The sequence below is a fragment of the Spinacia oleracea genome, chromosome 2, assembly GCF_020520425.1.
Source record: "Spinacia oleracea cultivar Varoflay chromosome 2, BTI_SOV_V1, whole genome shotgun sequence".
Taxonomy (NCBI): domain Eukaryota; kingdom Viridiplantae; phylum Streptophyta; class Magnoliopsida; order Caryophyllales; family Amaranthaceae; genus Spinacia; species Spinacia oleracea.
This window is the reverse complement of record NC_079488.1, coordinates 31695209-31718406: the sequence shown is the minus strand read 5'-3', so window position 1 is coordinate 31718406 and position 23198 is coordinate 31695209.

Genomic DNA, 23198 nt, shown 5'->3' with positions numbered 1-23198 from the left:
CACCCAGCGCCCAGCGCTGCTTCGGCGTGCTGCGCTGGCATGTGCTGGCGTCTTGCACCCATTCCTCCTATAAATACCCCTTGTTTTCAGCATTAGGGGAGGCATATTACAAATACAACGTCGTAATACCGAAATTACGCCTCAAAATACAAATCAAAAACCCTTCAAAAAAGACATACAAAATTTCTAATTCTAAGCAATTGGGAGCTCTAAAAGGAATTCTTGCCTAAACCTAAATAGGCAATTCCGAATCCCACCATATTCAATCATGTTTATTTGATTTCAAAATGATTAGCAAGTTGGAATTTTTATTATTAAAAATGTCACTTGCAACAATCATACATCTTTTCAAAATCCAAACTTTTCAAAATATAAAAATGCAAACTTTCAAGATTCAAGGATGTTCAAAGTTGCTTGCAATCACCTCTTTGAATTAGAATCAGTTTCAAGCATGGAATAATCAAAGATGACACCTTTTAATCCTTAAAGGTTTAGTCTTTTGAGATTCAAAACTCCATTTTTCAATATACAAGTTCAAGTTTTCAAATTTCAAGATCTCACCATGTTAGGGTCGCTCATGACTACTTCCCTAAACTAGTATCCTTTCAAGTAAGAGCATATCAAAGATCTAACCTTTTCAACATTAAAAGGCCCGATCTTTGAGATTCAAGTCTCTTAAGTTTCAATATTTCAAGTACAAGTTCAATATTTCAAGTTCAAGTTCAAGTATTTCAAGTTCAATATTTCAATATTCAAGTTTTCAAGTTCAAGTTCAATATACAAAATCTAGGATACTTGGGTTGAGCAACCTCTCCTAAGTTGAGATTTTTGGCTTTGAATTCGTGTCGGGCGCACTTATTTTTAAGGAGCCGCTTGGCATTCGAATCTCATGTGCCCAAGTACAAGTTTCAATTATGCACCTTTCAATATTGCAATTTCAATTATGCACCTTTCAATATTGCCATTTCAATATCGCACCTTTCAATTCCGCAATTTCAATATCGCACTTTCAATTCCGCAATTTCAATACCGCACTTTCAATTCCGCATCTTTACTTGCCTAGTCCATTTCTAGGCAATGTGGACCTACTCCCTAGTCCTTCTCTAGGGGGTCTTGTATTTACTAATTCCGCACTTTATTTAGTATTGTGATGTTGCTTTATTTGCTTTATTGCTTTCATCACTGCACATGCTAAATACAACAAAATACAAGGTTACACCACGCTTAACGAAGATAATTTCTTGGACAAACCGGCCTTAGGTTCCTTTAAATTAATCTTTAAATCAAAGTGACTACCATACAAAGTAGAGATTCTATTTGCTCTAAATTTCAAACCCACATAGTCTAATCTAGGGTATATTTTCGAAAATGTTATGTCACGTACTTGAATATTTCTAAAGCTTGCGGAATAAGCATCTCGTTCCCGTGCCCGGATCTCACCCATCCGTTTCGAGGATTCAAAGCCTTATCCAAAATAGAGTCAATTGCGGTGTTTCCAAACGAGACTTTAAAACAATGTTTGGTGGCGACTCCTTCGAGGTACAAATACAGTGGTTTTCTAAAAAACCGCCCCCTTGTAGGGAAAGGTATACAAAAAACACCCCTACAATTCTGGCGACTCCACTGGGGGATTTTTTCTAATTTCAATTTCGAAAATGCGCGCAGATTTCTAGCAGCAAGCCACTGATCTGCTTAAATACTGGATGCCATCACTGGCGCCAGGCGCAGCCACCTGCGCCCAACGCCGCTACCTGCATCCAGGACAGTGGCTCACAGTGTCTATTTTTGAATCTGGAAGGACGCTACCAAACCTCGTGAACGAATGTCGAAAAACGAGCTTTACAAATTCAAGTACGATTTTCAATTTTCAAGTTCTAGGCATTTCATGCATTTCTACCTTTGCCCAAACGGATGTGTTCTACATTCGGGCTAGCCCCGGGGGCAACGAAATGGTGACTCTTCATACGATTCCCGACCAAAGTGTGTGACCATTTTCGCGCCTACCGAAACTTGGCATTTACTTGACTTTCCCGATGTCAAGTATGGAGGCCGTCTGCCGACACACACTTCCCTTAGGCGGATGTGCAAGTTGCCGCCGGATCCGTCTCTTAGTCGAGTACCTTTTGACACCCAAAGCCGACCACTTGCATCATACAAAACTTAGACCGACATTAGGTTGAGAACTTTGCATGTCGCATTCATATTCATGATTAGTGTGACAACATGCTACTTGTGCATTGTGTGGGCGTCTTTGCACGCGTGAATGGCTAACCTCGAGTTCTAGCTTGCCAAAATCAAATTAGCCTCCAACTAGGAAACCAAACCCCTAGGAGCATCATTCAAACCTCATGCATCTAAATCGCCGATTTTAGGGTCTTTTAGGAGTGCCACTCCATTTGATTCAAAGCCCTCAAATACGCCTCACGCACAAATGCCAAGTTCAAAATTCAATCCAACGGCGTCATAATGCCGGATTTACGAGTCCAAATTCCAACTTTCAAGTTCAAAATTCAATCTAACGGCGTCATAATGCCGGATTTTCGAGTCCAAAATTCCAACTTTCAAGTTCAAAATGCAATCCAACGGCGTTATAATGCCGGATTTTTCTATTTTAAAACCTCAAGTTTCCAAGTCAAGTCCAAATCCAACGGCGTCCTAATGCCGGATTTTCTAGTCCAAATTTCGAGTTTCAAGTTCAATCCAAATTTTCTAGTCCTAAACCTCAATTGTCAAGTCCAAATCCAACGGCGTCCTAATGCCGGATTTTCTAGTCCAAATTTTGAGTTTCAAGTTCAATCCAAATTTTCTAGTCCTAAACCTCAATTTTCAAGTCCAAATCCAAGGGCGTCATAATGCCGGATTTTCTAGTCCAAGTTTCGAATTTCAAGTTCAATCCAAATTTTCTAGTCCAAAGCCTCAATTTTCAAGTCCAAATCCAACAGCGCCATAATGCCGGATTTTCTAGTTCAAATTTCAAGTCAAGACTCAATCCAACGGCGCCATAATGTCGGATTCTCTAGTCAAAACTTCCATTTTCAAATTCAAGACTCAAATCCAACGACGTCATAATGCCGGATTTTCTAGTCAAAACTTCAAGTTCAAAACTCAAATCCAACGGCGTCATGCCGGATTTCCTATTTCAAACATTCAAGTCTTCAGACCTCAAACTAAAGTTGCCAATTCCAATCTCAAAACCTCAAGTTCAAATGTCAAAACTCATGATTGGCGTAATGCCAATTTTTCAAATCAATATTTCAAACTTCAAGTTTCAAGTTCCAAATTCATGTCGTCGTAATGCCGACTTTTCTATTCCATATTTCTAACCTCAAGTTAAATATTCTCAATTCAATCTCAAGTCCTATATTCGAAACTTCAAAATTCCAAGTCCAGGACGGCATAACGCCGGACTTTCAAGTTCCCAAATTCAAATGTCTCAACTCCATGGCGGCGTAATGCCGGAGTTTTCAAAATACAAAGCCTCATGTTCTACATACAAAGTGCGTCTTTTCCTTTTCAAAGTTCAAAGTTCAAATCAAATTAAAATTTCAAATTCATCTTCAATCTACAAAAAAAATCTTGCTTCCCATTGCTCCCCAGTACAAAATTCAAAACATTTCCAACGGGTTGAAAATCCCTTGAAATAATACAAGTCCAATTTTCCAATGGGTTGAAAATCCCCTGAAATAGTACAAATTCCAATTCCACATCCTATCTCCGGGTTGAAAATCCCCTGAAATAATACAAACCCCATTTCCAAATACTTCCAATGGGTTGAAACTCCCTTGAAATAATACAAGTTCCAATTCTCCAATGGGTTGAAAATCCCCTAAAATAATACAAACCTCAAAATTCGAAACCTTTCCCATGGGTTGAAATTCCCCTAAAATACTTCGAAATCCAATCGGGTTGAAACTCCCCAGAAATAATACAAGTTCAGAATTCCATTCAACGGGTTGAAATCCCCCTTAAATATTCCAAGATCCAACGGGTTGAAATCCCCCTAAAATATTGACGGGTTGAAATTCCCTTGAAATAATACAAAATTCAATCTCCTAGTACAAGCCCAATTCCCAAGTTCTCAAGCGGGTTGAAATTCCCCCAAAATAATCCAATTCCCAATAGGTCGAAATATTATTTTTCGATTTTCCAAGTTTTAGTACAAAGAGTCAACTTCCACAAAAGAATGAAGGCTCCTCTCAAACACTTCCAACGGGTTGCAAATCCCGGATACAAGTACAAAAATCCAAAATCTCGAATCTTCAGAGTGGCACTTAGAGTCAAGTCTAGGTCTCATTCATTGCATGCATATCATATCATGTGTCGGGAAGTTCAAGTTCTAAAGATCAAAATCATGTCCTAAATAGGTACTCAGACTCCTCCTCTCAAAATCCTATTCAAGATGACTTCACTAGCAGCAGCTGTAGCAGAGCTCTATGAACGGGTTGAGGAAGCGGAGGCTCGCATAAGGGCTCTCGAGGACAATCAAGAAACTCTTTTCCATGTTGTGGGACCATTCGAGGTAGAGGAAATATTTCACAACCAAAGGCCTGCGCCACATCTTGTGCAGCCAAGTGGAACTCGGAATCTGGGTTACCTCAAGGAGACATTTGTGGGATCTGGGCCAGCGATGATGAAGACACATATCAGGACCCTCCCATTGAAAACATATCTGACGATGAATGCCGAGAAATCGTGAGCGCCGATTGGTACTTGGACCCTACAGCAGAAAACAATGTTCAAGTCATGACTAGGTCTGATCGAATTCAAGAGCCAGCCAACAGAACGGCACCGACAACTAATGTTCCTCTACCCACCGAGGAGAACCCTCTAATCAATCAATTGAAGCGCACTAAGGCAGAGGTTAATATTTGGCAACTCATGGCTTCCTCTGTGGAGCACCGCACTGCTCTTATCAATGCTCTTGTCAAGTTGAATGTCACCCCAGAAGTCGCTCCCGACGAATTGATTGGGTTACTTACAAATCTGGAAGAAGGAATCACCTTTACTAATGAAGACCTCCCACCTGAGGGGGAAGGCCATCACAAGGCTCTCTATCTGACTGTTGAATACAAAGACAAAATCATTCCCATGACTCTAGCGGACAATGGATCAGCTATCAATTTGTGTCCTCTTCGCACTGTTGAGAATTTGGGTTTCACCCCTAGTGACTTTTCTAGTTCCTCCCAAGGTGTTCGTGCCTATGACAACACTCGCCGGGAAGCAATGGGAACTGTCACTCTATTACTTCGCACAGGATCGATCGAGCGCAAAGTAAGTTTTCAAGTGCTCAACATCAAAGCAAGTTTCAATCTCCTTTTGGGGAGACCTTGGATCCACGACCTCAAAGCAGTGCCCACCTCACTCCACCAGAAAGTCCGAATAGAGGTCCAAGGAAATGTCATCACCCTGCATGCGTCCCATCCGAGGACCAAAATAGACGACAAGGCTCTGATATTAATCGAACATGATGACAACGACGAAGACCTTTGGGGATTCAGTGTCGAAGTTGGAGCCATCGAATCCAAAGTGAATCCCATGGCAAAGCGCATGATGATCAAGCGTGGGCGCTTCATGGGCACTACTCTGCCACCGCCTACCGAATCTCCTTTCAAGGCCCAAAGACAGACTAACTGTTGCGGTCTGGGATACAAGCCGACTAAGTTCGATGACAAGCAGCAAAAGGCTAAGCTAAATGCCCGTCAAGCTGGCAATGGTCATTTCAAAATACCTCCTCATCAACTTACACTCAATGGGTAATTCGTAAAAGAAGGAGAGGATGACTTATACTTCGACTTTCCAGAGCCTTTCTATGACTCTTCAAAGGGGATCCTTTACCTTGGGTTCGAGATCTTTAAAGACTGTCACTTTCTAGAGGATGCTCCTCCAATACAAGACAAGGCTACCCCTAAATGCCTTGATTCATCAGCTTTTGGTCTACTATTTGGTCAGGAAATAACCCCAACCATTTCCGAAGACACCATGGTTCAAATGATCACTCAAATCGAAGATTTCGACCCATCTAAGATAATTACTCCAATTGAAAAGATGGTCAAGGGCTGGAGAAAGTCTCTCAAGATATCTGCTCCAAATGGCAAAATGTTCAAGATTACTGTGGGCGAAGGATCTATGATGAGCGAGTCCGAGTCGGAGGATGAGTCTGGATCTGAGTCTAGCAATGAGTCTAAGTGTCTAGAACTAGAGTCTTACATCAATCAAGAGCCTCTAAAGGCCGAGCTTCAAGTCAAAACAGTCGATATAATGATTGCTGATTTCAATAACACTTCAATTTCAACTTACTCTTCGAGTCCTAATTCAAAACACAATCTTAATCCAAACAACTTTGCTTCACAAGAAACTGAATTTGAATTTCTAAAAGCTATCGAAAATCATGAAAACAGGACGCCCATAATTGAGGAAACAGAAAAAATCAACCTTTCTAACAACAGTGATTCAAAACTAGTTCAGATTGGTTTAACTCTTTCTCAAGCAGAGCGGGACGATCTTATGAAGCTACTTTCAGAGTATGTAGACGTCTTCGCATGGTCCTATCATGATATGCCAGGGGTTGATCCAAGCATCGGTCAGCATACAACTCCCCTTATTCCAGGTTCAAAACCCATCAAGCAGAAACTCCGTCGCATGAAACCAGATGTTTCCCTCAAAATTCAAGAAAAGGTGTCCAAGCAGCTAGAGGCCGGGTTTATTCGAGAAGCAAAGTATCCAGAATAGATCGCAAATGTCGTCCCAGTTCCAAAGAAAGATGGCAATGTACGAATGTGTGTGGACTACAGGGATCTTAATAGGGCCAGCCCTAAAGACGGTTTTCCATTGCCTCACATCGACATCTTGGTCGACAACACCGCAAATCATGCCTTACTCTCTTTTATTGACGGATACACAGGCTACAATCAGATTCACATGGCAGAGGAGGACATGGAGAAGACAACCTTCATCACTCAGTGGGGCACATATTGCTATACAGTTATGCCTTTCGGACTAAAGAACGCAGGAGCAACTTATCAAAGAATAGCCACCGCCATCATGAGCGATATGATTCACAGGGAAATTGAGGTATATGTCAACGACATGATTGTCAAATCCAAAGAGCGACACTAGCATACCTCAGTACTTCGAAAGTTTTTCAACAGGCTCAGACAATACAATGTGAGGCTCAATCCTCAAAAGTGTGCATTCGGGTAACGTCAGCAAGTTACTCGGATATGTTATCAGCTCTCGGGGCATAGAGGCTGATCCTTTAAAAATCAAAGCAATTCTCGAGATGCAACCACCAACGAATGAAAAGGAAATTCGGGGTTTTCTCGGCAGACTACAATATATCAGCAGGTTCATTTCTAGACTCACGATGATCTGTGAACCGGTATTTCGAAAGCTCCGAAAAAGCACGCCCAAAGTGTGGGATGACGACTGTCATCATGCATTCGATACAATCAAGAGCTACCTTTCCAACCCACCAGTACTAAAGCCAGCCATGCCAGGGATTCCCCTCAGGCTCTACCTCACAACAACAGATTCAGCAGTGGGGGCTATGCTTGCCCAGGAAATTGAAGGCAAGGAGAACGCCGTATACTACATAAGCAAAAAGCTGATCGAGTACGAGACCAAATACACTCAGCTCAAGAAACTCAGCATCGCCTTGGTTTGGGCCACAAAGAAACTACGGCACTACATGCTCTCCCATACAGTACATGTGATCAGCAAAGCGGATCCTCTCAAGTATCTATTCGAAAAACCAGCACTCAACGGACGGTTGTCCAGATGGTTGGTCATGCTAGCAGAATTCGACCTCAAATACATTCCACAGAAGTCTATCAAGGGTTCAGCAGTCTCAGATTTCCTAGCCGACTGTCCTATCGAGTCAGAAGAGGAAGATTACGAGCAAATCTTAATGACCAGTGATGACAGTTGGTCGATGCATTTCGACGATGCTTCCAATCAGAACGGATGTGGTGTTGGAGTAATCCTAGTGGCCCCAGACGGCACTCACATTCCTATATCAGCAAAACTGCAATTCAACGTCACAAACAATGCGGCAGAATATAAAGCATGCATCATGGGCCTGGAAGCCGCCTTAGCACTAGGTGACCAGAAACATCGAGTGTACGGAGATTCCTCCCTCATCATCAATCAAATTTCCGGCAAATGGAAAGTGAGGAGCGAGAGCTTGGCTCCATACCATTCCTATCTTGAGCGGCTCTCTGAGCAAATAGAAGAGTTTCGCTATACATACTTCCCAAGAGAGGAGAACCAATTCGCCGATGCACTGGCAAAAATGGCCTCAATGATCAACATTCCAAGCGGAATGGCCGAAATGCCACTTACAATTGAAACACGTCAAGAAGCAGCATACGTCCATGATATTGATGACGTCGAGCAAGACGAAGATGAACCTTGGTTTACAGACATTCAAAGGTATCTACAAAATTCAGAGTATCCCCCACACTTTTCAAGCAAGAATTAAAGGGCTCTACGACTACAATCAGCCAATTTCGTCAAAGAAGGCGGCGTTCTATACAAAAGGTCCCTTGGCGGTCCTAACCTCCGATGTGTTGACAAGCACGAAGGTCAAAGATCATGGACAACATACATGCTGGAGTCTGTGGCACCCACATGAACGGGAAAATGCTAGCCCTCAAGATCATCAGGGCTCGATACTACTGGACTACCCTCGAACGGGATTGCTACTTCTTTGTCAAGAAATGTCCTACATGTCAAAAGTGTGCGAATCTGAAGCATATTCCACCATCACTACTATACTCTCAATCATCACCGTGGCCATTCTCAGCCTGGGGTATCGACGTCATCGGCAAAGTCACTCAACAGGCACCGGGGGTCATGAGTTCATACTGGTCGCCATCGACTATTTCACCAAATGGGTCGAGGCCAGGTCATTCAAAGTGTTGGGTTCCAAGCTAGTGGCCCAGTTCATACAAGAAAACATCATATGCAGATACGGCGTTCCTCACGAGTTCATCAGTGACCAGGGAACCCATTTTCAAGGAGAGTGTGAAGATCTACTCACCGCGTACAAGATTCAACATCATCGCTCTTCACCTTATCGCCCACAAACCAACGGGGCAGTCGAAGCAGCCAACAAGAATGTCAAAGCCATCATCCTGAAAATGACTACCAATTACAAGGACTGGCCCCAGAAGCTGCATTTCACATTGTGGGGATATCGAACTTCAATTCACACTTCAACCGGTGCAACTCCGTTCTCATTGGTCTATGGAATGGAAGCAGTACAAGTTATCGAGCTGGAGATACCTTCTCTAAGGATAGTCCTCGAAAGCAAAATCCCAGAAGCTGCATGGGTACAATCAAGATATGACGAGCTAGTCATGCTCGATGAGCGTCGGCTTCAAGCCGCTCACCATGTACAAGTCTATCAGCGCCGAGTGGCCAGACATTTCAACAAAAGGGCCAGAACCCGAAACATTAAGGAAGGCGAGCTTGTCCTGAAAGCCCTTCGCAAAAGCACCATGGACCCAAGGGGAAAATTCAAACCCAACTGGGCAGGCACAATCATTGTCAAGAAAATCCTCTCCGGGGGAGCAGTCGAACTAACAGACATCGAAGGAACAGAATTCAGATCTCTGACCAACCTCGATCAACTCAAAAAGTTCTATGTCTAAGTTTCATGTTAAAATTCAAGAATCCAAGTCAAAGTCCTATAAGGTAGTTAGAACTACGTCCGGCCTGATTCCCTAACGGGACACGTAGGCAACCTCATTTTGAGGCCCAGCCACTTTAATACAAAAAAAAAATCAAAATTTCCTCAATTAAGGGCATCCTAACAATCAAATCAAATTTTAAAACTCAAATTGTTATTTTCTTTATTCCAAATGTGCCAATTCAAAGCAAAGCACGTTCAAGCGGAATTTAATACAATAACTCCTTATTTGGCCCTAAGGCCTTCAAAGCTAATTCAAATACAAAGTCAGGATCGAGTGAAGCAAAGTTCAAAAGCCTTTTCACTCCCTAAACACATTTCCTAAACACATCTTCCAAACACATTCCAAACACAATTCATTCCAATACAATTTCAAACACATTTAGCCTACAAAGATCTAGGGTCGGGCGACTATGCTCTCGAGTCTTGGCACCCTGAGTACTATCCCCCGGCTCCTCCCGCAATCAATCATCAATCTTCCCCTTGCCCAAGCGGCGGGAGAAGGAACTTGCTAGCCTTCCAAGACGGGAGGACGACAAACCTCCTTTGGACTCAAAACGGTCAAGCACCGGATGGGCCACACTCCCGTCACCTTCCTCATACCCAGTTCATGCAAGACGTCTAGCTCAAGAACCTCGGACTCTAGCTGGTCCGGAGAGAGAAATGTCCCTCTGGCTTAGACCTCTCATCCATACAATGTACCCCGCAGACAGAGTAAGTGGCTCAGGTGGGAACTGAATACTCAAGAATGGTTTGGCAACCCAATACCGCCTCCAAACTTCAAGTCGATTTGCATTCAGCGCAACAGGTTTTGGGTTCTCTTCAGTACAGTCCGGGATTTCCTGTTTCAAGCCATATTGTCTCATCACTCGAGCAGGCGAGTAGAAGACCAGCATTGTGAGGCTTGGCACCCTCAAAGCAGTGGAACCAGGGGCATGTCTCATAGCAGCATTTCCCCACCAAGGAACTACCCACCTTATACAAGATTCAATCCCAGAGAGTGCGCATCTCCACTCGTCCAATGAAAGTCGGCCATACATCATAGGCCGCCAGTGAACCCCTTTCTGTTATAGCTCTCCATGTTCTCTGGTGGTGCTACCAGCATGAGCCTCTCCATAAGCCAAACCCTGTGGAGTATACAAGAAACGCATTTCAAAATTCAACATTCAAAATTCAAATACAAGTACAAATTCAACATACAAGAAGGCTCCAGATCCTTACTTGGAGTAGTACCGGACTTCCCGAGGGCAGAGAAGAGGGGTCCGACTTCAGCATGTCAAGGCCAATCAATGTTTCGCCAACCACGAGCGACATTGGGTCCTGACCATTAGCAAACTGCTCTACAACCTCTATTAGGGAGGCATCACCATTTCCAAACCCCTGTTTCGAAAAGAGGAAGCGAGCGAATATACAAAAACTCAAGGCTCTCGGACAGAAAACTTTGGGAACATCAAGCCCAGCCAAGTAGGTGACAAAGAGGGACAAATCCACCCCTCTGCCATATACAACAGCATTGAATAGTAGGGGCTTCAAGCCCAAATATCTTTCAAAACTCAAGAAAAAGTGTTCCTCAACACTGGGCATGCATGGCTCCAGCATAATGGGCCACCCAGATATGGCACTAAATTCCTCAAGGAGGGGACATACCTCATTATTTCCAAAGCGGAAGACATGATGATTTGTATCCCAAGCCTCTAGAGCAGCAAGAATGAAGTGCAAATCCAATTTTGCAAACCGGAAAGAGGCGAGCACCCCAAGATGCATGCCATCAAGCTTCATTTTCTCCAATTTGCCTAGCGAACCAAGCCACAAGTTCAAGGCATTTTCAAAAGACACAGCCATATTCTCTTTTCTTTTCGTGAGGAAGCAGTATGCAAGGAATAGCAGGGAAGGATTGATGCAAGAAATGATCCGAAATGCTCCCTATTTATACAAAAGTCGGCTTGCACGACAGCACACTGGCGCCAGGCGCCATATCCTGCGCCACGCGCAGGGGCCTGCAACAAAGGACGAGGCCACCGTCCTCTTTTATGGCTCCGAGTAAACACACTTTAGTGTTTCGGACAGCAAAGTACAATCTCCATTATTCAAGATTCCAAAGCCGCAAGCCGCGCAATTTCAAGTAGTCCGGATCAACGCTTCGGGCAGATTTCCGGTCAATTTTTTTTCAAGTTCAAGCTTTCTAGTCCTAGATCGGCGTCCTAAGTCGAGTCTGCATATGCATAACAAAAGTTGAATATACTTTGACTTGCGCTTTTCCTAACCAAAAAACCTCAGTCAAAATGGGGGCTTATAGTGGGTATATACACCCGAAAAAATGGGGCAAATGTTTTTAAATTTTTTGCAAAATTATCATGCATGCATATAACTACAAATTTCAAGGCACACACAACGTATACAATTCCAAACATTCAAACATACAAAAACCAATCTTCAAAAATTTCAAACCAATTCAAGTTCAAAACCATACAACCATACAAAAATTCAAGTTTTAAACCATAAAAATACAATCCGGCCTATACAAAATCAACCCAAGCAAGCTGGAACTCGCTACCATGCAGGGTCAGTTTGAGTCATCATCAGCGGTGACGTCAACCACAGGCGCCTTGTCCCTGTTTCGCCTCCTAAGGCGCTCCGATGCTGATCCAGCTCCGTCCCAGGGGTACTAGGATCCTACTCCGAGATACGAAGTGTGCCAGGAGAGGGATGAACTCCCTGCTGAGGAGAGGGATATTGATAAGGCGGCGGCATCGCCATGTACTGGTACGGCGCAAACATCTGAGCCTGACGCATCCTCTCCATATCCGCATAGTAAGCCCATGAATCTGCACCCCAAGGCTGACGACCAGTCCCTCCGAAGTAGTAACCAGGGGAAGAAACAAAGGGCCGCGAGCTGCTTGCACCTCCAAACGAATGCCTGGTGGAATCAACATATAAAAAAGGGGAAGCTCCTTGCTCAGCGTCAGAATGCCTCTGATGGGCACCAGCTCCGGACCCCTGTCCCAGCTCCAAGCTCGGTCCCTCCTGCCTCAAGGACGTCTCCGCCTGGGATGGTTTTCTAAAAAACCGCCCCCTTGTAGGGAAAGGCATACAAAAAACACCCCTACACTTCTAATTTTATAACCCAAGTTAAATCAAGAATAACACTAACAAAAGAGAGCCACGATATATTTATTTATCTTTGTGATTCGAGTTTTTTTTTCCCTTACATTAATTGATATACAGCTTTTGTTTAATTTGGGATTTAGAAAAAAAATTGATTTCCAGTATCCAATTTAATTAATTGGACTTCATAAACTTTTACTAACTTGCTAAATCTTTTTGAAAATCCACTACTACGTCGTCGTTGTCGTTTCAATTTCATTCTCTTTCAATATACTTTTTTCATTTGATTTTGAGTTTTGTAAATGTCTCGGTGTTACACACTTATAGTACGTGTTGTTTGTCAAATGTTATTTTGAAATGTTAGAATTCATGCTTAACGGTACAAGTTGGGAAGTGTTCAAGTATCTTGCTAGTTTATTCAGAGAAATAATAAGTGAAAACCAACTTTGATAAACGATTTTTCCAATCAAAGTTTCACCCCATGCATTTGTAAGGATTTTTTGTTGCATGGATATATACTTATATAGGGCCTCCATTTATTGTTTCTCCCATAGGCAACAAAAAATTCAGGGACGACCATGTGCTAGTGTACGTTGTAGGTTTATTATACTTATGTTATGGTTTTTTTATTATAAACATGATGTAACCAAGTTATAGTTAGGCGTCCACAATTTTATATCAGCGCGTATGTTGTGTGACTAACCACACCATCAACTTGATGTGTGACGCGTGAACGCGCAACTAATATGGAGAAGGTTATTGATTACTTGAATTTGTATGCTGGTTTTACTTATACATTGTATTCACCGTTACTTTTCTTGTTTTATTGCAGTTTCTTGAATTTCATATTAGAGGTTTCTTGTATAAAAGTACCTGACCTAAAAACTATAAAAGTATCATCCCTAAAACTACAAAAATATAGAAGTATATTGACTAAAACTATAAAAGTACCTTCCCTGGAACTATAAAGCTGTAGAATTATCTTGACTAAAACCATAAAAGTACCTCCGCTAAAACTATAAAAAGTATCTCTCTTAAAACTATAAAAGTATCTCTCATAAAACTATAAAGTACCTCCCCTAATCTATAAAATTATAGATGTACCTTGACTAAAATTATACTCCCTCCGTCCCAGACTAGTTTTTACACTTACCTTTGCACAGAGTTTTAGGTGATAAGTGGTTGCTTGGTTATCAATTGTTATTTCATTGAAAAAGTAGATGTCATAGGAGTTAGTGGGGTATTTTTTAATTGAATGAGAGAGGGTGTGGGAACAAAAAAAATTAGTGGGAAGAGAGAGACAATATAATAATTGTGGGGTCATTCCTAATTTAGAAGTGTAACAACTAATCTGGGACGGACGAAAAAGGAAAGTGTAACAACTAATCTGGGACGGAGGTAGTAAACAAAAATGATAAAGGTCGCAACATGCGACTTTTAACCCGTGTCACAATGATGACATGGTACGCTTATGCGTCATGATTTAAATTGGAAAGTAAAATATTTAACTTATATAACTTATTATACATGTTTCAAAAAAAGGGATGAAAATCTTAATATTCTAATTTGTTTCCTTCTTTATATCGAATACCTTATTTACATTTTTCATAATAAAAATATTGTATAGTAAAAAATTCTGATGACGCATAGCCTACGTGGCGCATATATATACCAATTAAACTCTGACACGTAAGATTGCGACAACTAAATCTTGCCGCAACTTGCGACCTTTATCATCACCCAATTATAAAAATACCTCCCTAAAATTATAGAAGTATAGAAGTATATAGTATCTTAAATAAAACTACAGTATATGGCCTAAAAACTATAAAAATACCTCCCCTTAAACTATAAAACTATAGAAGTATCTTGATTAAAATATAAAAGTACCTGGCCTAAAACTATAAAATTAATTGCCCTAAAACTATAATACCTCCCCAAAAAAACTATATAAGTAACTCCTAAAGTACCTCCGCTGAAAACTATAAAAGTGCATCCCCTAAAACTATAAAAGTACCTCCCTAGAACTATAAAACTTTAGAAGTATTTTTACTAAAACTAATCAAAGTAAATTCCCTAAAACAAAACTGTCATTAACTTCCGTTAATAGACTTTAAATGCGCTGGACTTATTTATAAGTGTGAACATGTAACACATACGAAGACTTTAAAATTTTAGATTAATCGGTAGATCTATGGAGACTTGAACTTGGGACCCTGGGATTGATTTAAAAGCCAATTTAGGGGTTTCCATCGGGTTATTTTGGTATTTTTCTTGTTTGGTTGTAGGTCCCAAGTGGGGCTACCGAACAGTTTTCTTTCTTGGTGGTTTTTTTAGATATATTGGATTAGATATTAGATTGTAATTAGAAATCTAGATATATTCTGAGAATGTAAAAATCTTTAGAATTATTTAGACTTGGAGAGCAAATATAATCCTAGTAGACCAGGGTTTTTAGTTTAGCGGGTTTAGATACAGCTAGAAAATAAGAGGGGAAATATATTGGTGAGAGAGGACTCTAACACCCAAAATATCTAGCACAAACCAGTTTTCTTATTAGAGACAGAAGAAACAAACCCAAATCATTCCGGAATTCAATTCGGATAGCCAAATTTGAACGCTTTATAAGTAACCCTGATTAATAAAATCCAAAGTTGATTTTCTCTTAGGTCTGTTTTTACAATCCCACTTGCGTAGACCAGGTCCACACTATTATTAGTGTGCCCCAAGGTATTTTAGGTATTTTGCAGCATTTAAAGATGACATGGACCAGCAATGTTCACGTGATTTAAAAAAACGTCTGGCCCATATAGTAACTCTTACGTTGATATAGTTGTACTTATAAGCTATATAGTTTCTCTACTAGTCACACAGTAAATTTTAACAATATTATTATTAATATATGTGACATAGTTACTGCAAATATCATATAGTAACTCTTAAGTTGATATAGTTGTACTTATATGTAATATAATTACTCTAATAGTCCTACAATAACTTTTTGATGCCATTTTGATAAGAATCCAGTTACTTAATTATTTATACACAAATATATTGACTGTTTTATATCATATAGTAAATATTTCTATCGTATAGAAATAGTTACTCTTCAATATCATATAGTAACTCTTCTATTCCAAAGTTACTATTATATATCATATAGTTAGGCTGCGTTCTATTCACCTGATTTTCACTTATTTTTCCTGAACTTATCTTATCTGAACTTATCCGAACTTATCTGAACTTAACTGAACTTAACTGAACTTATCTGAACTTATTAGAACTTATCAAAACTTATTTTAGTTATAAATTGTATTTGGTCAACCCTTATTTTTCCTGAACTTATCTTATCTGATCTGAACTTATCAAAACTTATTTTAGTTATAAATTGTACTTGGTCAACCCTTATTTTTCCTGAACTGAACTTATCTGAACTTATCTTAACTTATTTTTCCTGAAATAAGTGAAAATAAGGTGAACAGAACAGGGCCTTAATGTTATAAAAAAAAGTAACTATATAAAAAATAAGAGTAATTATATATTCATTTTTGCAGACAAAAAGAGTAAATTATGTTCAATAAAGTAACTATTGTTGTGGGATCTTTTACGGTGATGCCGTGTCACGCGTTCCTCGGAGGTATCAAGTATGACCTGACACGAACTTCTGACGACCTGCAAAACAAGAATATTCCCGTAGGAATATTCCCTCCGATCCTTAAGTAAGTAAATGCTAGAGAGAGAAGTAATTTGTAGAGAGAAGGCAGAGCAAAGTTAATGCTAAGTTGGTGGGAATGAATTGATTGTCTCTACCTTGGGATCTGAGCCCTATTTATAGAGTTAGGGTTTTTGGGGAAATGATCCCTCATCCCTATCTGTGAGTTGCGTGCTCCGTTGGATACGGGACACGTGTCCTCTTGCTAAAAGGCCTTTTAGCAAATTGGGCCAGATATTGTGGGCTTCCATAACTAAGGTTGTTCCCTTGGTTTCCCTGAATACCCAGGTCCAAGCCTGCTTCTTGGGCTCGAGCCATGGATTCGTTTGCCTAGTCATCATGACTTCCTTGGGCCTTAAGGTGGAAACTATTAAGCCCACATCATTTTCCCCTTATGAGGGGTGAAAACGGACGTTAGTTTTCACTGCTCTTGGAGTGTTCAATGAGGTGACGACGCGTGGCAGGGGTAATCATTTCTTACCCCTCTATAAATAAGTGACCATTTCGAGTGATTTTCCCCTTGATTTCTAGTGATCATTTGAGAGCCATAGGGGAAGGCGATTTCTGGCGTCTAACATCCACCAGGAGCCACTGTAGCGCCGCCACAATCTTCAAAGTCCTGTTCTTGCAGTTCTTCATCAAGTTTCTTCAAAAACTCTCTTCGATCTATCAGGTAATGCTTGCTTTGGAAAAATTTGTTTGCTGATTTTGATCCTTCCCAAATCTCTTTTCTTATCGATGTGAGGGCTACGTCAAAACTGAGGGAGGCAACCTGCCCTTTTGACGTCTTCCCTTTTCAAGTAATGCCCCTCGTCTTGAGCCAAGTCTTCAGCCTGTGCAGGGTATCATGGTGCGAATAGAAGATGATCCAGAATTCAAAGGGAAATCTTCTTCTCCCATGGAGGAGGACGTCCTATCAAACGAGCGCGACATCGTCGCGCCGGCGGGCACGTTAGGTGGAGAGGAGGGTCACCTCCACCCCAGCGAGATTTTCCCACTTCAGCCGTGGCTGACTTTCCTCACCGTCAAGGGTAGGGATTATGGGAGGTCCCTAAATATGGGTTCAGAGTATAAGTTCCGCATGCCGGCTGGCATGGACTGCACCAGCTTTGGACTAGTGGAAGGGGAGTTTGCCGTGTACAACTCCTTTCTGAAGCTTGGCATGAGATTCCCTCCTCACCCTTTTGTGGTGGAGTTGTTGGACGGCTTCAACATTGGTCTGAACCAAATGTCTCCCAACTCTTGGGCTGGCGTGTTTGGTTATATTGTCCGTTGTGAGCTTGAGGGTATTACTCCCTCCTTCCCAGCATTCCTGAGGATCGCCTCCATGTCTCAAGTTTCCAAAGCTGTCGCGGGTTGGCTGATTCTTACTTACAAGGGCGCTTATCGGACGGTGATGGGCAAGGCGTCCAAGTGGCATCACTGGAGAAAAAAGTGGGTGGTTATCAAAACCACCAACTTGGAGATGTGCGAGCGGATGAGACGTTGGACTCTTAAGCCCAATTTTGTTGGAAAGAGCGGCTCTTTTCCTCCGGTCTCCGCCGCTCTCTGGAATCGGGTCTCTTCTTTGTTCAAGGCCAAGCCGCTCATAGTTAAGGACAAGACGACTTACATACCCGAGGGGTGGTTGCCTCATTTGGATCAACTGGCCGATCCCGTTTTCCTCTCGGCCGTGGGCTTGTGTCCGTATATGCCGAGAGGTAATGTATCTATACTTCAGATCTCTCTGTTTTATCAAAGCTTTACTCTACTAATGTCTTTATTTGATTTTCAGACGAGGCCATGGAGATACTGGATGATGCATCCAAAGGCCGGGTGGATATGCCGTCCTGGCTGGTAAAGGTACTTGACGTCAGCACCTTTGAGGTTTGGCAGCGTCAGAAGGCGGCTGAGCAAGCCGTCCCAGAGCAGATGGTTCATCCTCCTGCTGAGGAGAAGGTATTGTTCAAGCCTTCCTAAGTATGTGATTTCCATTGATGTTTGCAACTTATGTGTTTTTGTTTCTTCAGAGTTCGAGGAAGGCGGTCACGGATGCGACGCCTTTTTCCAAGCGCAGGGCTGGCGGCACAGGGAAACCCGTCTTCAAGTAAATGGCTTCGAAGGCATCCAAGGTGTTTGCTGTCCCTAAGACTGCATCCGCTTCTCCTAGCTCTCAGAAAGCTGGAGCGGCGATTGATCCTCTTGAGGGAATTGCTGAAGCCGTCCGCCGGAATATTCCTCTGAAGGCGGCGGACAGGGTTAGGAATTCTGGGGGTAGTTTTACTCTAACATCGTAACCACCTGCCGTTCCTCGTCTAGTAGTTCTATAGTCTCTCCCAGAGATTCTAAGGCCGTACCCGACCCTTAGAAAGACATTGATGCTGAATTGGATCATATCCCTTCTTCAGGCGGATTCAACTCTCATGACCGGAGGAGGATAATGACTTTGATGCGCAATGCCATTCCTCCCAAGTATGCTGAGACTCTTCCTGAGGCGGCCAAGAATCAGCTTGCCGCCATGCAGTCCTCGGCACTTGATGTGAGTTTCATTATGCCTTCATTATTTATATATTCTTGTTTTTCTTTTGTTTTTTACTCTTGCTGTTTTGTGCAGATGTTTATCATGCTGGACTCGCTGAAGAAGTGGCGCACTGCTTTGGTGCATGAAGAGGCTCGACACCGTCTTCTGGCCAGTCAGTGCGGCGATCAGCATTTTGCTGGGCTGGAGAAACTTCGTTTTGACAAGCAGGAGGAGATTGACGCTGTGACCAAGTCCCTGACCTCCCAACGTGCTGAGAATGCGGGCCGCCTTAAACAAATCGATCAGAACTTTTCTCAAATGGAGAATCTTTCTGAGAAGATTTAGGAGAAGGAAGCTGAGTTTTCTCGTCTTGAGACTCAGTTTAAGGAGTTGGAGGCCCAGTTGGAGGCGGCTCGCGAGGAGGTTGCCTTGTTAAAGAGTGTTCTCGACTATTCCGCCATGCTAGGTGAGATATCAACTCGAAGGGGCATGGAGTTTGCATGGAATGCCGAATTTGCCAGTGAACGCCCTTCAGCTGGTTTGAGAAGTTCCTCACCTATCAAATTGAGGTGGAGAAGGCTCAGAAGGAAGGACGCACTCCTCCTGAGTTTGTTCCCAGTGATGATGACGAATGAGGACTTCTAGGTGCCTTGTATTTATTTTAGGCTTGTTTTTGTGACGCCTTGCTTAGTGGCACTATGTGCATAATTTTGTAATTATGACTATTTTTTTGGAATGACTAGGCGTCTTTTGAACGTTTTGTTAGGTTATGATACATATGACATTACATAGATCATGCGGAAACAACCATTAACCCAGGACAACATATTATTTACACATAATCATATAGCATAATTTAGATGCATACTCTTTGTTGCGTGCCCTCCCTAGCTGCGCCCGAACCGAACAAGAACAAGTCTTTAGGACTCCAAGTGTCGTCCCTCCGTAGATAGTCCACAGCACGTCCGGATCCGCCTTAAGATTGACCAACTAGAATCGCCCTTAAGGTACTAGAAAATTTCGGCACTTTATGAGCAAGATGTGTGTTTTAATTTTCTCTCAAAAAACTCACTTTTGAATACTTTGAAACTTTTTTGTGTAAATTATGACCCCTAGGCCTTTATTTATAGAGTTATGGAAAAGGAATCGTAATCCTAGTAGGATACGAATTAATTGAAATTAGAATCCTACATGAATTCTATTTAATTAATTTATCCAATTAGGAATAGAAATTTAATCATACACTGACTCTTGTAGATTTAGGAATCACGCATGAGCACAAACTCACACACACACGGCAGCCACAAGGGCTGCCCATGCGCGTGCGAGCAGCAGCCCACGCAGCGCGGCCCACGCAACGGTGGCCTTGGCGCGCGCTGGGCCTGCCTTGTGGTAGGCCTGGGCGCTGCCTTGGCTGGGCTTGTGGCGCGCGCGTGCTTGCTGGGCGATGGCCCGGCTTCGTGCTGGGCCTTCGTCCGGCAGGCCTCGTCCGATGCTAATTCGTACGATACGCTTCCGATTAAATTTCCAGTTCCGGAATTTATTTCCGATACGAACAATATTTAATATTTCCGATTTCGGAATTAATTTCCGTTTCGAACAAATATTTAATATTTCCGTTTCCGGAATTATTTTCCGATTCCGGTAATATTTCCGATTCTGACAATATTTCCGTTTCCGGCAATATTTCCGATTCTGGTAATATTTCCATTTCCAATAATATTTTCCGATACGTACCATGTTTCCGTTTCCGGCAACATCTACGACTTGGATAATATTCATATTTCCGATACGATCCATATTTCCGTTTCCGGCAATATCATCGTTTCCGGAGTATTCATTTCTTGCCTGTGACGATCTTAGCTCCCACTGAAACCAAGATCCGTCGGTTCCGAATATTCATAGATGGAGTATTTAATGCCATTAAATACTTGATCCGTTTACGTACTATTTGTGTGACCCTACGGGTTCAGTCAAGAGTAAGCTGTGGATTAATATCATTAATTCCACTTGAACTGAAGCGGCCTCTAGCTAGGCATTCAGCTCACTTGATCTCACTGAATTATGAACTTGTTAATTAATACTGAACCGCATTTATTAGACTTAACATAGAATGCATACTTGGACCAAGGGCATTATTTCCTTCAGTCTCCCACTTGTCCTTAGGGACAAGTGTGCATTTCCTAATTCCTTTGTCGCTCGATGCTTGCTCTTGAACATAAGGTAAGAGTTGTCATCCTTATTATGTCCAGAGGTGTTCCTCGGTTTCAGAGTTCAACTGATCAAATAAACAGATAATCATAGCCTATGATTCATCCGAGCACGGCCATGCATTTCACAGTTTCTAGCTCTCCGAGTGGCCTTGTACAACTTTTAAGCATCTCATCCCGATTTATGGGAGGACAATCCCAATCTTGCGATCTTGAGATTAGACTTCGTTTGATAGGTGATTACCTGAGCGTTGCCTTTATAGCCTCCTTTTACGGTGCGACGGTTGGTCAACGTCAAAGCAACCAGTTCTCAAACAAGTAATCTCAAATCACTCAGGTATTGAGGATTTAGTGTCTAATAATTTAATGAAATTTACTTATGACAGACTTTCATCTCTTACAGTAAAGTTTCATAGGTCTTGTCCGATACTAGTCTTCCCAAAGTAAGTATCTACGCAAATGATTATGACATTGCCATGTCCACATAGTTCAAGAAACAGAACTACTAGTCATCTTGCATTCTAGTCGTCTAACGTTTTCTATGCGTCCAATTTTATAGAAAACTCCGACTAGGGACCATTTTCAACCTTTGACATTCAAGTTCACTTGATAGACATTTCTTAGTCACAGGACTGGTCCTGACAGTCTATCTTGAATATTTCGTCAAATTTGAAGGGACTCATCATTTAATACTAAACCAAGATTAAATGGAATATGAAAATGCATTTCATATATGATAAATGTTCAACCCCAATGTTTTACAACCATGGGCCTCAAACCCATTTTCTAAAACAATTCATGGAATTCAAAGCTATGCTTGATTTCCAGTGCTACAATGTGAGTGTTGCTTCTCACTTGTTGCATAGGTTTAGTTATCATGCTTTGCCAATCTTAATATCCTTTTCATCGAATGTTCTTCGAGATATGATGATAAGATCTTTTCGAGTTTGTTTATTATGTGATCTAGTCTTTCTTACTTCGATGGTGGTTTTACTCACTTTGCAAAGAAGAACCATCAAGTTAGCAGACGTTTTTCTTGCTTCAAGAGTGGTTCTACGCATTTTTCAATGAAGAACCATCAAGCCAGCAGATAGGTGATCTACCCAAGTTCAGTGAAGAACTTTAAACAACCCTGTTTTATTGCTTCTTAGGCAATAATTACTTTTACTTCAACTGTATAGGTTGCTAGTGATGCTTTGTTTGGATTTACCTATCCAAGCAGTTCATAGATATGTGGAAGACTCTCCAACTATATCTTAGAACATAGAAATTATTATTTTAATTTCCCACGCAACAACTCATGGTCTCCAATCCATGTTGCCATTTCAAAACACGATGCTCTATAGCTCGTCCTTATCAATGGTTAACTCCAAAGGGTCTTGCTTGATCCTTTGCCAGTGTTTATGCGTGTAGCATCAATATTTAGCGTATCTTTATTTCCTTGAATCAAGAACTATTCCTATGTACCTTTTCAAGTACCATAAGTATTCTTGATCTCAATCTAGTTGATCTTCACTTAGATCAATAGAGATTGGTATATGTTCGTCATGCCTAAAGTCATACGATACGTTTTTGGCGATCCTCATATTATATCATACATGATAAATTCTTTTGCAGAATAATTCCCAATTGAATTCTATTCATGTAACTTTAGCTCATTCATTTTTAGTAGATACTGAATCCAGCTAAATTCTTTGACATATAATATAGGTTAAGAATCTCATTTAGACTCTTTGATGTTTAACTTAGTAAATGCTTATACATAGTTCAAACATTCTTTACTTAGATTTATTCACATGGGTCGAATATCTCCAATGGAGACTTTCGTGTTTGATTTAGTAAATGCCATTACTTAATCTAAAACAATATTATAAGATCTTTGTAAATAGATCTTAATACCCAATATGTACTAAGTTTCGCCATGGTCCATCATTGATGAATAATTTCAAATCTAAGTCATTAGCATTTGAATGTTATTTC